This window comes from Giraffa tippelskirchi, chromosome 9, assembly GCF_054371585.1.
Source record: "Giraffa tippelskirchi isolate mGirTip1 chromosome 9, T2T-mGirTip1v1.2.pri, whole genome shotgun sequence".
In the NCBI taxonomy this organism is placed as follows: Eukaryota; Metazoa; Chordata; class Mammalia; order Artiodactyla; family Giraffidae; genus Giraffa; species Giraffa tippelskirchi.
In genome coordinates this window covers 53161017-53181727 of record NC_137283.1, presented here as the reverse complement: position 1 = coordinate 53181727, position 20711 = coordinate 53161017, and the positions used below count along the sequence as shown (strand labels likewise).

Sequence of the window (20711 nt, the reverse complement as noted above, 5' to 3'; positions counted from 1 at the left end):
GTGATGGCTAATTTTACGCATTAACTTGACTGGACCGTGGGATGCCCAGATAACTGGCTAAACATTATTTCTGGGTATGACTGTGAGGATGTTTCCAGAGGAGACCTGCATTTGTGTTGATAGACTGAGTGAAGACCAGTCCCCTCAGTGCTGGTGGGTGTCACCCAACCTGTGAAGGGCTTGAACGGAACACAAAGCCAGACAAAGGGGGGCATTTATCCCTCGGCCTGATTGCTCAAGCCGCGACCTTATTCTCCTGCCCTAGGACTGGGGCTTATACCATTGGCTCACCTAGTTCTCAGGACTTTGGAATCAGACTAGGAATGCACCATCAGCCTCTCTGGAGCTCCGGCTTGCAGACAGAAGATTGTGGAACTTCTCAGCTTCCGTAATAGCACGAGCCGATTAGTTGCTGGTGCTCAGCTTTTCAGCACTCACTTCCTCTGGCTCAGAAACCCTGAAGTCCTGTGTTGAAACATCAGTGTCATAAATGGGTGGCCCGTCAGCCAACTGGATCCCTAAGTGAAGAGCCCCCACCCACCTGGGCCAGCCCTTGGTTGGACATGTAGTATGAGCAAGAAGTAAATCTTTGTTGCCTTAAGCTGATGAAATGCAGGGTTATTTCTTACCCACCCTGGCTGGTATAAACCTCCCCTTCCCCCCCCCCCCCCATTTATTGAGCATCTACTATGTAGGCTCTTTCCTTATCAAATAGCTAGAAGGACTCTGTCACTATACAAGAGTTTTGCCACTTTATGCTAAACACTTCTTGACCTCGCATCCTGTTCAGAGGGAAAGCCCAGTTCTGACCAGTAGGACCTAGAAAGCCCCTCATTGTCTGGTGTCTGCTCTGTCTGCCCCTCCTCTCGCCCTCCTCCCAACTCTACCGGCCTCCTTGCTTTTCCTCCAGCGCCAAGCACGCGCCTACCCCAGACCCCTGCCCTTGCTATTTCTTCCGCCCGGAATGCTGTTCCTCTGCGTATCCTCATGATTTGCCATCTCACCTCCTTCGCTCAAACCTCACTTTCTCAGCAAGGTGTTCCTGGACTAAACATTTAATCCCCACCTGCCTTCTCTGCTTCATTATTATTGTTCTTTATCACCTTCTCCTGATTTAACACCTACCTTATTCTTCCTTGTTTACTCTCTCTCTCCCCACTGGAATGGGGTCTCCCCAGAGCAAGGATTTTGGTTGTCTCTGACCCCTGTTGAATCCCCAGGGCCCAGCACAGAGAGGCCCTCAAGAAATTCACTTGAATGAATGAATACATGAGCTCCTCGCATCCTCCCAACAGTCTGCGAGGAGGGCACTTTTGGTTCCATCTTCAGTGGAGGAAGCAGAGACACCAATCTGGCCGAGGTCGCTCAGTTGTAAGACCCACAGCTCGTGTTCTAAACCTGACCTGTCTCATACGTGGTTGTTTAGTCGCTCGGTCGTGTTTGACTCTCTTTGCAACCCCGGGGACTGTAGCCCGCCAGGCTCCTCTGTCCATGGGATTTCCCAGGCAAGAATACTGGAGTGGGTTGCCATTTCCTCCTCCAGGGGATCTTCCTGACCCAGGGATCAAACCCACATCTCTTGCATTGGAGGCAGATTCTTTACCTCTGAGCCACCAGAGAAGCCCGTCTCATAGGTTAGGCAACAGTAACACTGTGTGGTGATTCCCATTTTTATCTTGAGCGTCTGGAGGGCTACTGTGACTTTAGGCTGGTCCTACTAAGCTGGTCCAGCTAGGCTGGTCCTGGGAAGGTCTTAGAGGGATCTGCCCCGTGCAGGGTTCTGGGCTCTGTTGGGGCTTCTAAGGCAGGCAGCAGCGCCATCTGCTGGACACGTGAATCCCTCCGTGTGTCTTGCTCCCTGATGGGCAGGGAAGGAACCAGGTAAGCTCTGGGACTTAAAGAGTTGAAGTGTGTGCCTACGGGGCATAAGACGACAGACCCCATTATCTCCACACTTATTCACAGCAGCATTAAGAGCTGGGCTCCAACAGACCGGCTTTAATTCCCAGCTGCACCATACTGGAAAAGACTCTGATGCTGGGAAAGATTGAGGGCAGGAGGAGAAGGGGACGGCAGAGGATGAGATGGCTGGATGGCATCACCAACTCAATGGACATGGGTTTGGGTGGACTCTGGGAGTTGGTGATGGACAGGGAGGCCTGGCGTGCTGCGGTCCATGGGGTCGCAAAGAGTCAGACACTACTGAGCAACTGAACTGAACTGCACCACTTTGTAGCTGTGTAACCCCTAGTTTCAGACCCTCATCTGTAAACTGAGCACCTATCTCCTGGATGCTGTGAGGGTCAAGCTGGTAACACCCACAGACCACCCGTCTGAAAGAGCGCCTCCTCTCCCTCCAAGCCATTTTTTTTTTTTTTTTTTGGTCCTTTCACTTTACCTTATTTTTTTATTTATAGCACATACCACCATCTGACATTTTAATATTCCTTGTTCACTGTTTTCCCCACAAAATGTCAGCTCTATCAGCGGAAAGACTTTGCTCCCTGCTGTATTCCAGGAGCCTTCTGTAGGGCTGGGCACATTGTATAGTCAAAGAAAAATATTTCTGTGTTGAAACACACTTTGTATTTTGACACAAAGCGTTTGGTAAACATTACTGTTTTTGTGGTTCTGTGTTCATTTATTCATTTACGCATTTATTCATTTGCTCCTCTTGTAGTTGATTCACTTACATATACTTATTTTTTCATTATGGTGAAACATATAGAACTCAAAAGCTACTGTTGTAAACACATTTTGAAGTGTGCATTTCAGTGGCATTAAGGACATTCACACTGCTGTGTAGCCATCACCAACATGCCTCTCCAGAAATTTTTCATCTTCCCCCACTCCCAGGCCCTGGCCCTCACCATTTCACTTTCTGCCTCTATGACTTTTGGCTACTCCAGGGATTTCATGTGAGAGTGATAGTTGCTCAGTCTTGCCTGACTCTTTGCAACCCCATGGACTGTAGCCTGCCAGGCTCCTCTGTCCATGGAATTCTCCAGGCAAGATTACTGGAGTGGGTTGCCATTTCCCTCTCCAGGAATAAATTAGTTAATTTATGTGCAAGTCACTCCGTTGTGTCTGACTCTTTGCAACCCCATGGACTGTAGAGTCCATGGAATTCTCCAGGCCAGAATACTGGAGTGGGTAGTCTTTCCCTTCTCCAGGGGATCTTCCCAAACCAGGGATCGAACCCAGGTCTCCCGCATTGCAGGCAGAGTCTTTACCAGCTGAGCCACAAGGGAAGCCCTCATGAAAGAGGAATCGCCATTTTATCTTTTGTCACATGTATTTCTTGAGCCCATACTGCGTACATAGGAAATGGTTCTGGCAGGACTACGGTGAGGGTTGGAGGTAATCAGTGCACCCTGTTCTAGGTAAAGCACCTAGAAAGGGCCTGTCACAGGGGAAGAGCCCAAATAAAATGGGCACCGTCCCCTGCAGATTCCTTTCTGAGCTGTGAAGTGCTCAAGCCTGGGCGGAGCATGAATTCTCAGACTCCTGCCTGCATTTTTTCCATGGGTGCTGTACTGAGCACAGACACCAGGTGGCAGCCTCGTGCCATGAAGAGGCCTTTGGCCGCTGCCTTCAGAGGGAGATGATGTCTGGGGCTCCAGGGGCAGCAGGAGGTGGTTTAGAAGATCCTAGCGGGTGGGATACGGGGGCCCAAGTCCTTCACGGTTTGAATTGGCCCCAACGAGGAGGAGGCAGAAGGGAAGAGAAGGGGCAGCATGTTGTAGGGTAAGTGCATGGGTTGGCAACAGACACACGCGGTGGGCTCAAGCTCTGCTACTTCTCTGCTGTGTGGTATTGGGTGAGTCCCTTCACCTCTCTGAGCCTCTGCTTAAACATCTGTAAAATGTACCCTGCTTAGTCATTCAGTCGCATCCAACTCTCTGTGACCCCATGGACTGTAGCCCGCCAGGTTCCTCTGTCCATGGGGATTCTCCAGGCAAGAACACTGGAGTGGGTTGCCATGCCCTCCTCCAGGGCATCTTCCTGCCCCAGGGGTTGAAACCGTGTCTCCTGCATTGCAGGTAAATTCTTTCTGAGTCACCAGGGGAGCCTGTCTGTAAAACAGGTCTTCAGATAGACCCTCTGCAGGGTGGTCGGGAAATGGGAAAACACAGCAAGTGCTACTTGGTTACCGGCATTTATTGGTGTTTATTGAAATGGAAGAGAGATTCTCTGTGACCTCTGCAAAGTCAGGAGGTGAGGGGAATTTTTATTCCTCTTCCTGCCATTCACAAAAGGTCACTCTGATTCCCACTTACCAAGTTCTCACTGCCACCCCCCAGCCCCTGAGCCCGGTGTCTGGCCACCATGAGCTGTCAGCAGTTTTCCAGACCGTTTTACAGCCTAATGCTCCAGAGACCCTCCTGCCTGCTTCTCGGCCCCAGCTGCTTCCATGAGCTTCTTCCTTCTAAGCAGGAGCGGCCAGGCAGGGTTTTTCATATCCCTACTTTACAGATTCCTTTCTGATTTCAGAAACTAGGTTTTATCGCCCATAAGAAGTCTGATTTAAGAAGCAGACACAAAGGCTCAGATTTGGAATGATGCCCATTTATATGAAATGTCCAGAGAAGGTACATCCATAGAGACAGAAAGTAGGTTAGCAGTTAGCAGGGTCTGGGGGAGGGGAAGATGAGGAGGAACCATTTAACAGGGTTTTATTGTGGAGTGATGATATATTTTGGAGTCAGATAGAGATGGTATGTGAATGGACTACACATCGCTGACTTCTTCACTTTTTTTTTTTCTTTTTTTTTTTTTTAATAAATTTATTTATTTTAGTTGGGGGCTAATTACTTTACAATATTGTAACAGTTTTTGCCATACATTGACATGAATCAGCCATGGGTTTACATGTGTTCCCCTTCCTGGACCCCCCACCCACCTCCCTCCCCATCCCATCCCTCTGGGTCATCCCATTGCCCCGGCCCTGAGCCCTTGTCACATCGCTGACTTATTCACTTTAAAAATGGTGGATTTTATGGTAATTTCACCCCAGTTCAGTTCAGTCATTCAGTTGTGTCCAACTCTTTGCAACTCCATGGACTGCAGCACGCCAGGCTTCCCTGTCCATCACCAACTCCCGGAGCTTACTCAAACTCATGTCCATCATATTGGTGATGCCATCCAACCATCTCATCCTCTGTCGTCTCCTTCTCCATCTGCCTTCAATTCTTCCCAGCATCTCTTTTCCAATGAGTCGGTTCTTTGCATCAGGTGGCCAAAATATTGGAGTTTCAGCTTCAGCATCAGTCCTTCTAATGAATATTCAGGAGTGATTTCCTTTAGGATGGACTGGTTGGAGTCCAAGGGACTCTCAAGAGTCTTCTCCAACACCACAGTTCAAAAGCATCAATTCTTTGGTGCTCAGCTTTCTTTTTAGTCCAACTCTCACATCCATACATGACTACTGGAAAAAGCATAGTTTTGACTAGACAGACCTTTGTTGGTAAAAGTAACGTCTCTGCTTTTTAATATGCTGTCTAGGTTGATCATAGCTTTTCTTCCAAGGAGCAAGCATCTTTTAATTTCATGGCTGCAGTCACCATCTGCAGTGATTTTGGAGCCCCCAAAAATAAAGTTTCTCACTGTTTCCATTGTTTCCCCATCTATTTGCCATTAAGTGATGGGACCAGATGCCATGATCTTAGTTTTCTGAACGTTGAGTTTTAAGCCAGTCTTTTGACTTTCCTCTTTCACTTTCAAGAGGTTCTTTAGTTTCTCTTTGCTTTCTGCCATAAGGGTGGTGTCATCTGCATATCTGAGGTTATTGATATTTCTCCCAGCAATCCTGATTCCAGCTTGTGCTTCATCCAGCCTGGCATTTCGCATGATGTTCTCTGCACAGAAGTTAAATAAGCAGGGTGACAATATACAGCCTTGACATACTCCTTTCCCGATTTGGGACCAGTCTGTTGTTCCATGCCTAGTTCTAACTGTTGCTTCTTGACCTGCATACAGATTTCTCAGGAGACAGGTCAGGTGGTCTGGTATTCCCATCTCTTGAAGAATTTTCCACAGTTTGTTGTGATCCACACAGTCAAAGGCTTTAGCATAGTCAATGAAGCAGAAGTAGCTGTTTTTCTGGAACTCTCTTGTTTTTTCGATGATCCAGCGGATGTTGGCAATTTGATCTCTGGTTCCTCTGCCTTTTCTAAATCCAGCTTGAACATCTGGAATTTCATAGTTCATGTACTGTTGAAGCCTGGCTTGGAGAATTTCACCTCAGTTACCAAAAAAAGAAATCTGATTTAAGAATATGTTACTGTTGGGATTTCCCTGGTGGTCCAGTGGCTAAGACTCCAAGCTCTCAATGCAGGGGGCCCATGTCAGGGAACAAGATCCCGCATGCTGCAACTAAGACCTGGCACAGCCAAATAAATAATATATAAAGAATATGTTACTGTCACCATTAAAGATAAGGCTGGGGGACAGGTGAAGTGACCCTCCAAACCTTGAAATTTAAGACTAGTGTTTTTCTCCCTCTGATCATTGAGGAAGGACCAGCATTCATTCATATGCATCCACTCACATACTCCTCCACTATTTATGATTAACCTATCACACTCTTATTATTCATCCACAAGTATATCATTCCCTCTTGCCACTCAGCTACTTGTCCATTCATCCATCTACCCATCCATCCTCCCATGCATCCATCCACTCATTCACCCACTCAGCAACCCCTCTACTCACCCATCTACAGACCACCCATCCATCCATCCATCCACTCATTCACCAGTCCATCAGACCGTAGCACCTTCTCAGTCCGGGGCACCCTATTTTAACAGTAAGCAACCCTAACTTGGTCCCTATCCTCAAGGAGTTCCCTAAGTCCAAAAGATGAGACATATTTTTAAGCAATTACAACAGAGTGTAATAAACGCTCAAAGAAGGAAGCTTAGGAAGCGCTGGAAACCCTTAGCAGGAGTCGCTGACTCCATCTGGAGTCAGGGGAGTGCAGGGGAGGGTCTCCCCAAGGAAGGAATGTGTACGTGCAGCAGTTTGGGTGTGGTGAGGGGAGGAGGGGCATGGAGAGAGCTGCATGGTCAAGTGTGGACAGGACAGCACAGCAAAGGGCTGTTCAGCATGCTCAGCGCCGAGCAGGTAACGTGGGGGAGGGCAGGGGCCAGATAACCCGGCGGATAGGGGATTCGTGGTCACGGCAGAGCCTGGGCTTCATACGGTGGGAGCGGGGTGGAGAGCCGCGTGTGCTTGTCTCTCAGTCGTGTCTGACTCTCTGCGGCCCCACGGACTGTAGCCTGCCAGGCTCCTCTGTCCATGGACTTCTCCAGGCAAGAATACTGGAATGGGTTGCCATGCCCTCCTCCAGGGGATCTTCCCAACCCAGGGATCGAACCCGGGTCTCCCACATTGCAGACAGTTTCTCCACCATCTGAGCCACCATGGGCTTATGCTACTTCTGGGCTCACATCTGCATCCTTGATATATCCCTGGGAGCAGGACTGGAGGAAGGAGGTGGGCACGCTGATGGGGTCTCAGGCTGCCTGGTGTCGGTGGAAGTGACAGGACTGCAATGGCTGGCTGGGGGACGGGGGGTTCTCACTTGCTGCCTCGCAGCCCCAGTTGTGCTCAGCAGGCCCACCCTCCCTCCTCTAAGCCCAGCTGGCTGGACCCCGGCTGGGATCTGATGGGGGTTGTAGAGCTCATGCTCCATCACTTTGCTCATATTAGGCGGTGGTTGTGGGGTCCAGGGATTTGAAGGACTGAGCCTCTGCAAGGGGCAGGGAGTGGAGGGGGGAGGAGGATCCCCATCCAGGGGGGGTGGTCCAGGACCCACAGGGGACAGTCCTTCTCCCAGTGGCCATCCCCTCCCCACCCCATCGCAGAGCCCTGCACATGGCCTGTTCTTGCGATGCCTCTTATTCTACTGCCCTGAGAAGAGGCAGGGATCCTATCTCACTGACGAGGAAATGGAGGCACAGTGAAGCCAAGTGACTTGCCCCAAGGTACACATGGAGAAAGCAGCCTCTCTGGGGCTTGAACACACCTCCCTGAGTCCCCACCCTTTCAACTTTGATGTCTCTGTTAGTCATTCAGTCGTGTCCGACTCTATATGACTCCATGGACTGTATCCCGCCAGGCTCCTCCATCCATGCAATTCTCCAGGCAAGAATACTGGAGTGAGTAGCCATTCCCTTCTCTAGGGGATTTTCCCCACCCAGGGACTGAACCCAGGTCTCTGGCATTGGAGGCAGATTCTTTACCACCTGAGCCACCAGGGAAGTCCAACTTTGACAGCACTTCCTTAATATTCATCCTCTTTAAAAAAAAAAAAAATGCTAAAAGAATAATCCATGCCTACATTTCCGCATCTACACATCCACACTGAGAAGCAGAAAAAACTGAGAACCAAGCACATAGGCTATGAAGCCCTAGGGCCTCAGCCTGAGTTCTGCTCCTCTCCTTACTAGGAAAGCTGTGTGACCTTGGGAAGGTTACCTAGCCTCTCTGTGCCTCTGCGTTTTCTTCTGCCAGATGGGTTAATGAAAGTGACTACCAGGGGAGATGCTGGGATGGACCAATGGGTTAACTTGTATAAATGTAAAGTGCTTAATAATGGCAAACATTTATCGAGTGCAGGACATGTGCCAGGCACCATTCTTACACTTTACACATATTTACTAATTTAATCCTCACAAGAGCCTTGTGAGACAGGCCTTCACTATTATGCCTATTTTACAGATGAGGAAACTGAGGCCGAGAGAGGTGGATCCCACTGCCCTTGGTCACATAGACAGGCAGTACTCCCATTGGTGCCCCTCCAGGGACAGTCATGTTCTGTAACTATTGGACATGGTGGTTATAGCCACCACCACCGTCACCCAGCATCACCTCAACCTCCAGCCCTGCTGCCGGGCCTCAGGGAAGCTGGCTCAAGAGAAGGGACAAACGTGAGTCAGGAAGGTACTTCCTCCCCTTCATCTCATCTGAGTGGACAACCTGAGAAGTCAGGCTGGCCGGCAAGTGGGGCGAGAGGGAGCAGGAGAAGGAACAAGGAGGAAGGCCTGGGAACAGAGGCCCTGTTCCCCGGCATGGCCCACACCACATTCTCCTGTCTCCCCTACACTTCTGATGACTACTATTCACAGTAATTCCATCTCAAGATGGGGAGAGCCCTCTCTGGGGTGCATGGCTTCTGGGATCACCCACAATTCTTCACTGCAGTTAGAACATGCCAGTCCCGCTGGGACCACAGGAGACAGCTGCCTTCTGGAACTTTCTTGACACTTTGCATAAACAAGTGGTTTTATTGCTTTTCCCCACTTAATTATAGAAGTGATAGATGTCCATTGTAAATAGCTCAGAAAAGAAGTTTTTAAAAGCATACAAAAAGTTTTAACCGTCTACCCGTAACACCACACCGAGAGAGACTGTGTATAGAAAAGAAGGTAGAAGCCGTGAGCTCGAGAGTTGGGCAGTCTTGACCTTGATGAGAAACTTAGTTTCTTCTGCCTCAGTGGTCCCATCTGCGGAATGGGAATCATAAACGTGGCCATCTCAGGGGTTGTTATGAGGAAGAATGAGATCAATCTATATCCTACATTGCCCTGCTAAACAAATTTAGCCAGTACTGCTGCACACACTGTGAACCTTTAGGGAGATTTTCTTCCAGGAATAAAATACAATTCAAAACAACCCAACCCAGTCCAATCCAATTTGAATGACACTATGTATATGTAATTTCGCATCCTATTTATTCTTACTCATCATTCAATTTTGGACACTTTCAGAAAAATGACATTGAATTTTCTTTCACCACACTGCTTGTAACAGCTGGGTCACATCTCATGGACTGGGCATGCCATCCCTCATCGCATCAACCCTACTGCTGGAAAGGACTTAGAGGTGAAGTCCTTTCTTTTGTTGTTATTATATATCATAATGTAGTGAAAAAAACTGTAAAACAGATTCTGTCCAGCATTTCTGAGTATTTTCTAAGAGATTCCTAGAAATGGAATTGCTGAGTCAAAAGGAATAAGTGTTCTGTCTATGTTACCAAATTATGTCCAGACAGTTTTTAAAAATCAGTTTGGGTTATCTGCGCTACATCTATAAATGTGTTTATTTCTCTGCATCTTGCTGGTACTGCCATTTATGAATTTTTTTTAAGTTTTGTAGATTTAATGGGTGAGGAAGAGTCACTCTAGTTTGTGTTTTAGTTACTAGTTGAAAAGATGAGTATCTTGGTATTTAATGTTGAGTGTTTCGTAGCTGACAGAGAAAGTGTCTCATCTCTCTTCACTCTGGTCCCTTACCTATAAATTGGGGATAATGTCCACTTCATGGGGTTGTTGTGAAGATAAGATGAGTTAATGCATATAAACCTGCTTGTAAAGTAATCAGCCTCCAACTAAAATAAATAAATTAATAAAAAAAAAAATAAACCTGCTAGAGCTCATCTTGATAAAAGTCAAATAGACCTCAGAAAGTATCATTACCTTTGTTTGCTGTTGCTGTCAAATGCCACAGGCATACTTCAGGGCATGTCTGCTAAAGGAAAGAACGCTGTGCAGGTCTCATATCCTCTCTGGTCCTCAGTTTCTGAATCTGTCAGGTGGGGCTGAGAACACCTTGTCTTAAAGAAATCAGTGAGGGTTTCCTTCTCAGAGGCCTGGGTACATGTAAGAGTTTACTGCCTCTCTTCCAGCTTGATGAGACTTAGATTCCAAAAAGAGGTGCCAACACTCCAGGCAGTCTGCCTAGAAGGGCGCCAAAGCCAACACTTGAAAGAGGAGTTAGAGTTAGCCAGCTGGACATGAGGAGAAGGGAGCCTCAGGCAGAGCAAGCAGCAGGTACAAAAGCAGAAGTTCAGAAGAGCCTCAGGGGTGGGAGATGTGAACGGTGAGAGAGAGGGCGGGAGCCTGAAAATGCGACTTGTGACTGAACATTGGTTTCAGACTTAGGCTGTTACATATAGGGCGCCTATAAAAGTTATTCTATAAACCCTTGGATGTCCATGAGCAAGCGTTTCTATTCTACCTAGGATAAAATTGGTTGGGTCACAGAGTATGCATATATTGGGTTTTAGTTGATACTTAGGCTTCATTTTTTTTAAACATTACTATGAAAAATTGCAAACATACAGAAAAGTTGAAAGAATAGTATAGTGAGCGTCTTTATACCACCACCATGACTCTATCATTAACCTTTTGTTACACTTGTTTTGTCATCATGACCCCCTTCACTAGCTGGCATGCTAGATTTTATGCACACTAGCCAAGTAGTGCTCAAAATTCTCCAAGCTAGGTGTCAACAGTGCGTGAACTGAGAACTTCCAGATGTTCAAGCTGGATTTTGAAAAGGCAGAGGAACCAGAGATCAAATTGCCAACATCCATTGGATCATAGAAAAAGCAAGAGAGTTCCAGAAAAACAGCTACTTCTGCTTCAATGACTATGCTAAAGCCTTTGACTGTGTGGATCACAACAAACTGTGGAAAATTCTTCAAGAGATGGGAATACCAACCTACCTCCTGAGAAATGTGTATGCCGGTCAAGAAACAGCAGTTAGAACTGGACATGGAACAACAGACTGGTTCCAAACTGGGAAAGGAGTACGTCAAGGCTGTACATTGTCACCCTGCTTATTTAACTTCTATGCAAAGAACATCATGCAAAATGCTGGGCTGGATAAAGTACAAGCTAGAATCAAGATTGTCAGGAGAAATATCAATAACCTCAGATATGCAGATGACACCACCCTTATGGCAGAAAATGAAGAGGAATTAAAGAGCCTCTTGATGAAAGTGATAGAGGAAAGTCAAAAAACTGGCTTAAAATTCAACACTCAAAAAACGAAGATCATGGCAACCAGTCCCATCACTTCATGGCAAATAGATGGGGAAACAATGGAAACAGTGAGAAACTTTATTTTGGGGGGCTCCAAAATCACTGCAGATGGTGACTGCAGCCATGAAATTAAAAGATGCTTGCTCCTTGGGAGAAAAGCTATGACAAACCTAGACAGCATATTAAAAAGCAGAGACATTACTTTGCTGACAAAGGTCCATCTAGTCAAAGCTATGGTTTTTCCAGTAGTCATGTATGAATGTGAGAGTTGGACTATAAAGAAAGCTGAGCGCTGAAAAATTGATGCTTTTGAACTGTGGTGTTGGAGAAGACTCTTGAGAGTCCTTGGACTGCAAGGAGATCAAACCAGTCAATCCTAAAGGAAATTTGTCTTGGATATTCATTGGAAGGACTGATGCTGAAGCTGAAGCTCCAATAATTTGGCCACCTGATGCAAAGAGCTGACTCACTGGAAAAGACTCTGATGATGGGAAATATTGAAGGCAGGAGGAGAAGGGGATGACAGAGGATGAAATAGTTGGATGGCATCACTGACTTGATGGACATGAGTTTGAGCAAGCTCTGGGAGTTGGTGATGGACAGGGAAACCTGGCGTGCTGCAGTCCATGGGGTGGCAAAGAGCTAAACATGACTGCGTGACTGAACTGAACACTTGTTTTATCATATCTTCATCAATCCATTCATCTCCCACCCATTTACCCATCCTTTGTTTCCCCCCAGCATCTATTTTCAAGAACCAAAAAACTCCCCCACCCCTCCCACTGCCTGGCTCCTCACCCCTCACTGGCCATAACTGCTTTCATGCCCATGAGTCTACCAATCACTGCCCAGGAGAATAGAATCACATGACTGACATAGATCAATCAACATTTCCCATCTGGAGCTGGGGCAGAGCCCCACTTCTGTATGCTGAGGCTGCCTGCTAATACCTGAGTAGGATCAGGGTTCGGTTCTGAGGAAGAAGGGGGGAGATGGCTGTTGGCTCCCTGTCTCCACAGACGCCACCTTGGTAGGCAGAAAATGGGCTGTGTGAGAGCCGAGCATCCCCCGAGGCTGGGAGCATCCCATATGCACGAGAGCCAGGCACCTCCAGTTGGTTTCTTGCCTCACTGGCTCCTTGTTGTGACCCCCTTGGGAACTGGCGGGCCCAGTTGGGGGCCCAGAAAGCAGGGGCTAGGTCTGGGGGAAGCAGGAAGACGGCCTAGTTGAGCTGGTGCTGAGCCCCCATCAGGGACCTCCCATCCCTAGGTTCTGTTGACTAAAAAAAAAACAAAAACGCACAACCTGAAAGTTGAGAATTCTGTTCCATTTGCAACATTCCTGAGGACTTAAGCCCAAGATACATACAGGCTCTCAGATACCTCTCAGGGACTATTTCGAAGAGTTAAGTGAGAAGTCAAGTTATATAGAAGTTGAAAAGCAGGTAGTTAAATATCAAAAGATTAGTGCTAGTTAAAGAAAACCAGACATCTCAAGTTAATGGATTCAGTGTTTTTCTATGCCTGCCAAAGCAGGAGACCTAAGAGACACAGGTTCGATCCCTGGACTGGAAAGATCCTCTGGAGAAGAATATGGCAACCCACTCCAGTATTCTTGCCTGGATTCTTGCCTCCCATGGACAGAGGAGCCTGCTGGGCTACACTCCATGGGGTCGCACAGAGTCAGACACGACTGAAGCGACGTAGCATGCACGCATGCATGGGAGAATGCAAGTCTGGGCTTATTGAAATGTGATATGCACCTTAACTATCTAGAGCCAGTATCCTGTTTTTCTCAATCCCGAATCGCAGGGCGCAACACCAGGGTGGCTGCAGTGGCTCAAGGTTTGATGGCTGCAGCACCCTCTGTCTATTGAAATGGCAGGCTTCCATTCCTTGTTCACAGTTTCAACTCTGGGGTGCTTGTGTCAACTTCAAAGAGGCAGGTCTGAGTTAAGAAGCCTGCCCATGCCAGCTCAGAACCAGGCCTGGCATGCAGAAAGTGATCAATAAATATTGCCATTACATTCGGCTTTAGGCAGATTACTCATCTTCCCCAGGTCTCAGGTTCCTCATCACAAAAATGGAAAGGTAAAGAAAAAACATTGGAGGATAGTTGCTTGATGGTGTTGTGTGCTTTATGGTCTTTATGGTGAACAGCGAGATCAGTCAGCTCTATGTTTACGTGTATCCCTTCCTTCTTGGATTTCCTTTCCATTCACATCACCACAGGGCACTGAGTAAGGTTCCCTGTGCTGTGCAATGGGTTCTCGTTGGTTATCTATTCTATAGGTAGTATCAATAGTGTGTATATGTCAGTCCCTATCTCCCAATTCATTCCACCCCACTTTCCCAAACCCAATCCAGGGAATGAGCGCCTCTGATTTCAGGACATTAGGTTAGTCGTTAGTACTATAGAAGTATTTCTTGTTCATTGGCTCAGTAGCTGTTTGCCATGCCATGGACTGAAGCACTCCAGGCTTCCCTGTCCTTCACTATCTCTTGGAGTTTGCTCAGACTCATGTACATTTGAGTCAATGATGCCATCCAACCATCTCATCCTCTGTCACCTCCTTCTTTCCCCTGCCCTCAATCTTTCCCACCATCAGGGTCTTTTCCAATGAGTCAGCTCTTTGTATCAGGTGGTCAAATTATTGGAGCTTCAGCTTCAGCATCAGTCCTTCCAAAGAATATTCAGGGTTGATTTTCTAGGATTGACTGGGTTGATCTGCTTGCTGTCCAAGGGACTCTCAAGTGCCTCCTCCAGCACCACAGTTCAAAAGCATCAATTCTTTGGAAGTCAGCCTTCTTTAGGGTGCAACTCTCACATCCATACATGACTACTGGAAAAACCATAGCTTTGTATCTATATGGACCTTTGTCAGCAAAGTGATGTCTCTGCTTTTTAATATGCTGTCTAGGTTTGCCATAGCTCTTCTTCCAAGGAGCAAGCATCTCTTAATTTCATGGCTGCAGTCACCATCCACAGTGATTTTGGAGCCCAAGAAAATAAAGCCTGTCACTATTTCCATTTGTCCCCCATCTATTTGCCATGAAGTGAACAACAAGCCACTGGGGGAGTATTATTCTTGAAGTGAGGGTTGGAGGGAAGAGGAAAGAGAGTAAGTGCTTATTTTCAGGTCTCTGGTATCCCAAGTCCCTTCTTCCCACTGGACCTGCTTAGAAACCATCTGCTGTCAGGAGAACCAATGCCCCATCCCACCTGGGTGTGCAGCCAACTCTGTCAAAGTGGAACTCTCTGCCTGCATACCCCCAAGGGATGGGGAGCTCACTCCCTACCAAGGAGGCTTATTCTACTGTTGGAGAGCTCTGACCAGGAGAATGTGCTTCCTTCAAGTGAACTGGAGTCCGCCTCCCAACCACCCCTGGTACACATACCTTTGACCCCTCTGGGGTCACAGAACACTCTGACCTACTTTATTTACTTATTCATTTATTCAATAAAATTTTTTTAAGGAAAATCTATTTTTTCTAAGCATTATTTTTTCATCCATCATATGGAAGTAATCAGGCCTATTGTCACCAGCAAAATCCATAAACAATTCTTAGGGAATATAAATGGAATGTGGGTAATAAAAATGTCTATTCTCTTCTATAGTTTTCCTTTGCCCTTAGTCTAGTTTCATTTTCTCATAGGATGCTGCACCCAGTTCTTCAGACCAAAGTTCCTAGAGTGGCAGAAACTCTGCACCCGACACTTCTGCCATGACACCATAATTCAAGACAGTGATGGCAGGCCGTGTGCAGAGATGCTGTACTCGGCACTTGGATCTGAATCCTTGAGTAGCATAGATGTGTCCCACCAGTAAGAACTCTGCCTTCTCCCTGCCGAGGAAAACAAGAAATTCTTGCTTTTGAGTGGCAGGACCCAAACACATAACAAAAAAAACAATACTGCTGGAGAGTCCTGCCCCGAGGGTTCAAAAAGCCCCCCACCATTTTGGGGGAAACTTTAGCTAAAGACCTAAAAGATATACTTTGATGAAATACTACAACCATTCTGAAACACCTAGCCAATAAAGGATATAAGGTACCCAGGAAAAAGGCTCAAATGTCACAAACAAGGGTGATTTACCAGGCTTCATTCTCACAAAAGGTCGGAGAAGCCACCCCAGGAAAGGCAAGAAACCATTTACAGCCTCATCGGTGCTAAGACTGGAAGACAGCTTAAGGGTTTCCCAGGGATGGCTGGGTTTTGTAGCATCTGGATCCCTAACTATGGTCTAATAGCTAGGCCTCTACATGAAAAGTTGAAAGGAAAGGATAATGACCCTTCCAAATGGAATTTAGGATACAAAGGGGCCTTTTAAGAATTGGAAAAGCAATTATGTTTGAGTCTGGCTCTGTCCCTCTCAGATTAACTAAACTCTTTGACCTTTGGGGGCTTCCCTGGTGGCTCAGACAGTAAAGAATCTGCCTGCAATGTGGGAGACCTGAGTTTGATCCCTGGGTTGGTAAGGTCCCCTGGAGAAGGGAATGGCAACCCACTCCACTATTCTTGCCTGGGAAATCCATGGACAGAAGAGCCTGGCAGGCTACAGTCCATGGGGTTGCAAAGAGCCTGACATGACTGAGTAACTAACACTTGGACCTTTACTTTCATGAGAGAAGGGAGATTGTCCCCTCAAATATTAGCTCAGAAAATGGGACCCCTTGCTCAGGTGATTGCTTATTTCTCTAAACAATCAGATCAAACCGCCGGGGGGTGGCCGCCTCGCCTATGGACTGAAGTTACCACAACCCTGCAAAAGGAGGCCTTAGTTAAAAGTTAATATCTGGTCAGTCAATCACTATATAGACTCCACACCAAGTTCAGGCTTTAGTTAGTTCTAAGGAAGCAGAATGGCTATCCCCCAGAGGGTCAACTCAAGTTCACGCTATGCTTTTAGACAACCCAGTGGCTACCTCAAAACCCTGACACACACTGAATCCTACCACCCCGCTACCCACAGAAACTGGGCCCCTGGAGCGTGACTGTACGGAAACCATAGACAAACTATTCCAAATTTTATGACTGACTGCTCTGATCTCCTTGCTGTCCAAGGGACTTCCAAGCAGGATAAATCTCAGCCTTAGAGTGGTTTCACACTTTATTGAGAGATATTGGGAATCTTGACTTTTAAAGCTAGCATCGTGGGGTTAATTGGATTGATGCTCTTTCTGATTGAGATATAATTCTGATATAAATAATTCAGATTTATAATACCATAAAATTTACTCATTTAAACTATGCAATTCAATTTTTTTGGTATACTTACATGGTAAGTATGTAACCCCAAACCTAAGAAGTCAGCCTCCCCCAAACCCCAAAGAGTAATGGTTCACAGACAGGAGCAGTTTTATGAGAGAGGGGAAAAGGCGAAAAGGCGGGTGGGATATGCAGTGACCGCCAAGACCCAAGTCACAAGAGCAAGAAATCTACCCCAGGGATTTTGCTCACAAGGCCATGCTGACAGCCCTCACCTGAGCCTCAGAGCTTGGGGAAGGGAAGGTCTTAAATCTTTACAGATTTCCAGTATGTATATATCATCCTGCACACACACACACACACACACACACACACACACGGCTATTTGTAAGGAAAGAGGTATGCTTACTGCAGAATATAAACGGTAAAATCTGGCTTAAGCATATAGAAGCTTTGAGAACTAGTACAGCTTCCAAAAATCATGTGGCAGCAATCCATTGCAGGAGTCACCAACAGGGAGATGCAGAATTAATAAAACGAAACAAGGTGGACGCAAGTGCCACAGGGAGGCCCTAGGGCCAGAAACCTAGCAACCACCCCTCATACCTCAAAGGCCAGATCCATCCAATTACTCCCCAGTGACACAAAGGACGAATCAGACAAAGCCCCAAATGGGGCTTCAACAGAGATCTGGGGGTGTCTAGTTAGTGAACATGGGCAATACTTCTTTACCCAAACAGAGGCTCATCAAGCCATGAAGGAGGTTCAGCAAGGAACTCACTATCTGAGGGAAGCCTCACATAACTCGTTTGTTGTCTGTGTGCGTGCTAAGTCGCTCAGTCATGTCCAACTCCTTGCGACCCCATGGACTGCAGCCGGCCAGGCTCCTCCGACTATGGAATTTTCCAGGCAAGAATACTAGGGTGGGTTGCCATTTCCTCCTCCGGGTAATCTTCCTGACCCAGAGATGGAACCTAAGTCCCCTGCATTGTAGGCGGATTCTTTACCACTGCTCCACACGGGTCGAATTGATTAGTTGAGGGTGTGGTAACTTCCGGCATGAAAAGTAACAACCCTAACACAAAACCCACCAGAGGCCCACCGATAAGGCCCCTTCAGACCTGAGGGTAGGGATAAGTGCATCTAAAATCCTGGCAAACCGGCGGCTGCCGACTCCGGCTCACCCCTAAGGGGACGAGCCCCACCGGGCGACCCTAACCATCCATCCGACCGGAAGTCAAGGGGATCCCTCCATGCGTGCCTCACACTCAAGGGAAGAGAACCCCAAGCCCTCACCTCCGCAGGGACAACCTGGGGCAGCGACCCCTTGACTACCTGTGGGACCCTCTCTCTGACCTGAAGCTTCTCTTCCGTAAAACAACCACCACAGTGTGACCCGGGAGATTCAGCCGCCGCAGGGCCTGGATGCCATGGCCCTCTCACCCTGACCCACAGGCCGAGGACACAGAGACCCGCGTTCGCAGCAAACACTTGACAGGTGACCACTATTCTCTTGTTAATATTTGGGCCACGGAACTTGCATTCCGCCCCTCCAGTGGGGCTCTGACGACCCCCCAAACCCACAAGAAGCAGTCACAGAAGGCAGTCTAGCGCCCCTCAGCACCCCTCGACAGTGAGGGGCAGGAAATAGAGCAGGGATGTGTCACCAGCAAAGCCCGTTAACAACTCCCGGGAAATGAAAGTAGAATCTGGGTAATAAAATCAAGTCTAACCTTTAGTTTTCCTGTGCGTGCAGTCTAGCTTCATCGGCTCAGAGGACGCTGTACCCGGGGGCTCTGCGCCGTGTGGCTTCACATCCGGGGCTCTGCACTCTTCAGACCCAACTTCCTGCTTCAAAATGGCGCGGGGTGAACACGTCAGTTGGCTTTGCCGGCCGTGCGCAGAAGCGAGCCAAGATCACTCACTATACGGCAACCCCCTCCATGGCCTGTCTGCACAAGCAAGCGTGTGCTCTAGAGCAAGTTCACACCTTTCCATTCTTTGCTGGAAGGAATAAGCTTTCTCCTGCTTCTGAACCAAACTCGCCCTTGTTTTGTCGACTTAAACAGCACCGGCAGGAGAACCCTTTTAGGGGACCCAAGTGAAATGGTCAGGTCGGTACCACTACCTTATAGGTTTGTGGGTACTAATGAGAGAGAGGTTAGGCACGTGTGCATGCTAAATTGCTTCAGTCGTGTCCGACTCTGTGACCCTATGCACTGTAGCCCGCCAGGCTCCTCTGTCCATAGGCAGGAATACTGGAGTGGGGTGCCATGCCCTCCTCCAGGGGATCAAACTCGTACCTCTTATGTCTCCTGCATTGGCAGGCAGGTTCTTTACCTCTCGCACCACCGGGGAAGCCCCAGAGGTTAGGCAGGGTTTAGTTATTAATAGCTAGGGTGTATCATGAAATGCTGAATTTCAAGAATCAGAAACCAAAAGCGGATCTCTTTTGAGCACTGGCCTGTGATAAATTTTGTGCCAGTACTGGCCGCCTGAAGACCCATGAGACACAGCCACTCCCTTCCAGCCGCAGTGGGGGAGACTCAGTGAGCAGCAAGGGGACGACTTCGCCCGGTAGCTCTGACAGCAAGGAGGGCCCCCCGACACACACATGCAGCCTGGATGTGTGAGCCTGTTACCAACCAAGGAGGTGACTTCTGGGCTGAGACTTGAAGGAGGGGCTTTCCAGAAGAAAAGGGACAGTTAACAGCGGTAGGAGTGTGAGAGTGAGGAGTGGTCCCAGTACAAACCAAAGCCTGTATGCATCTCTCCACCCCTCACCCCTGCAGGAAATCCCATCCCCACAGCCCCGTACAGCACTCATCAAATGAAGGGGACACCCGGGTCTTCCTGGATTGTTTAAATAACTTCACTTAGAAGTTGCAAAACTAGTATAATTTCTGTACAGCCTTCCCCCAGACCTCTCAGGTGGCCTTTCTGCACGTGTGCCTGTTTCCTCATCTTTTCCCGCTCAACACACACACACAACACACACACGCACATACCACATATGTGTAAGTTATCATTTTTCCTCAATCATTGGAGAATAAATTGTAGACAAGGTATGTTTCCTAAAAGCACGGATATTCTCATACGTATTCACAAAGCAAGTCAAAATCAGGAAATTAACACTGACACAATATAATTATCTAATCTTATTAAAATTTTTAAATTATTAAAATTTCACCTAGTGTCCCACTAATGCCATTTATAACAAAAGAATAAAAGTAGTTTTTCCTCTGGACCAGTGTCTAATTCAGGAGGAAGCATTGCCTTCAGTTGTCATGTTTCCTTAATCTGAAAAATTCTTCCATTTTGCCTTTTGTGACCTTGACATTTTTGAAGAGCATAGGCCAGTTGGTTTATAAAGTGTCCCTGAATTTGGGTTCTTGGGTTCTTTTATACATTGTTTCTCAGTGTGGCTGGCAGTCAACTTTCTCCATCAGAAAGGCTGAGCATTAACATGTACCAGGCCTACTCCTACCTCTTCTCATTAGTGACTGTCTCGTCTCGTTAGTGACTATTCTCTCATCCCCCAACTCTCCTAGATCCTTACTCCCTTATTTCTCCCACAACTGTAAAAGGCTTGTTCCTATAATAAATCCCTTATCCCATAACACTCGGAGCGTTTCTGCTTCCCAGACGAACCCTGATGGACAGACAGATTTA

General features: G+C 47.4%; 2 protein-coding genes across 4 annotated transcripts in view; both read right to left on the bottom strand.

Moving 5' to 3' along the window:
- Nucleotides 1-18868, bottom strand: part of ATG7 (autophagy related 7) — a 512414-nt gene extending 493546 nt beyond the window's left edge. For all 3 annotated transcript variants that reach the window (XM_081526092.1, XM_081526109.1, XM_081526110.1), the window contains exons 1-2: nt 18773-18868; nt 292-465 (exon numbers count right to left, since the gene is read on the bottom strand). The gene's annotated coding sequence lies outside the window, so the exon portion shown is untranslated. The remainder of the gene's footprint in view (nt 1-291; nt 466-18772) is intronic.
- The window catches only part of HRH1 (histamine receptor H1), a 199576-nt gene extending 180708 nt beyond the window's left edge, over nt 1-18868 (bottom strand). Inside the window, exons 1-2 of the mRNA XM_081526119.1 lie at nt 18773-18868; nt 292-465 (exon numbers count right to left, since the gene is read on the bottom strand). The gene's annotated coding sequence lies outside the window, so the exon portion shown is untranslated. The remainder of the gene's footprint in view (nt 1-291; nt 466-18772) is intronic.
- Nucleotides 18869-20711: the final 1843 nt, after the last annotated feature.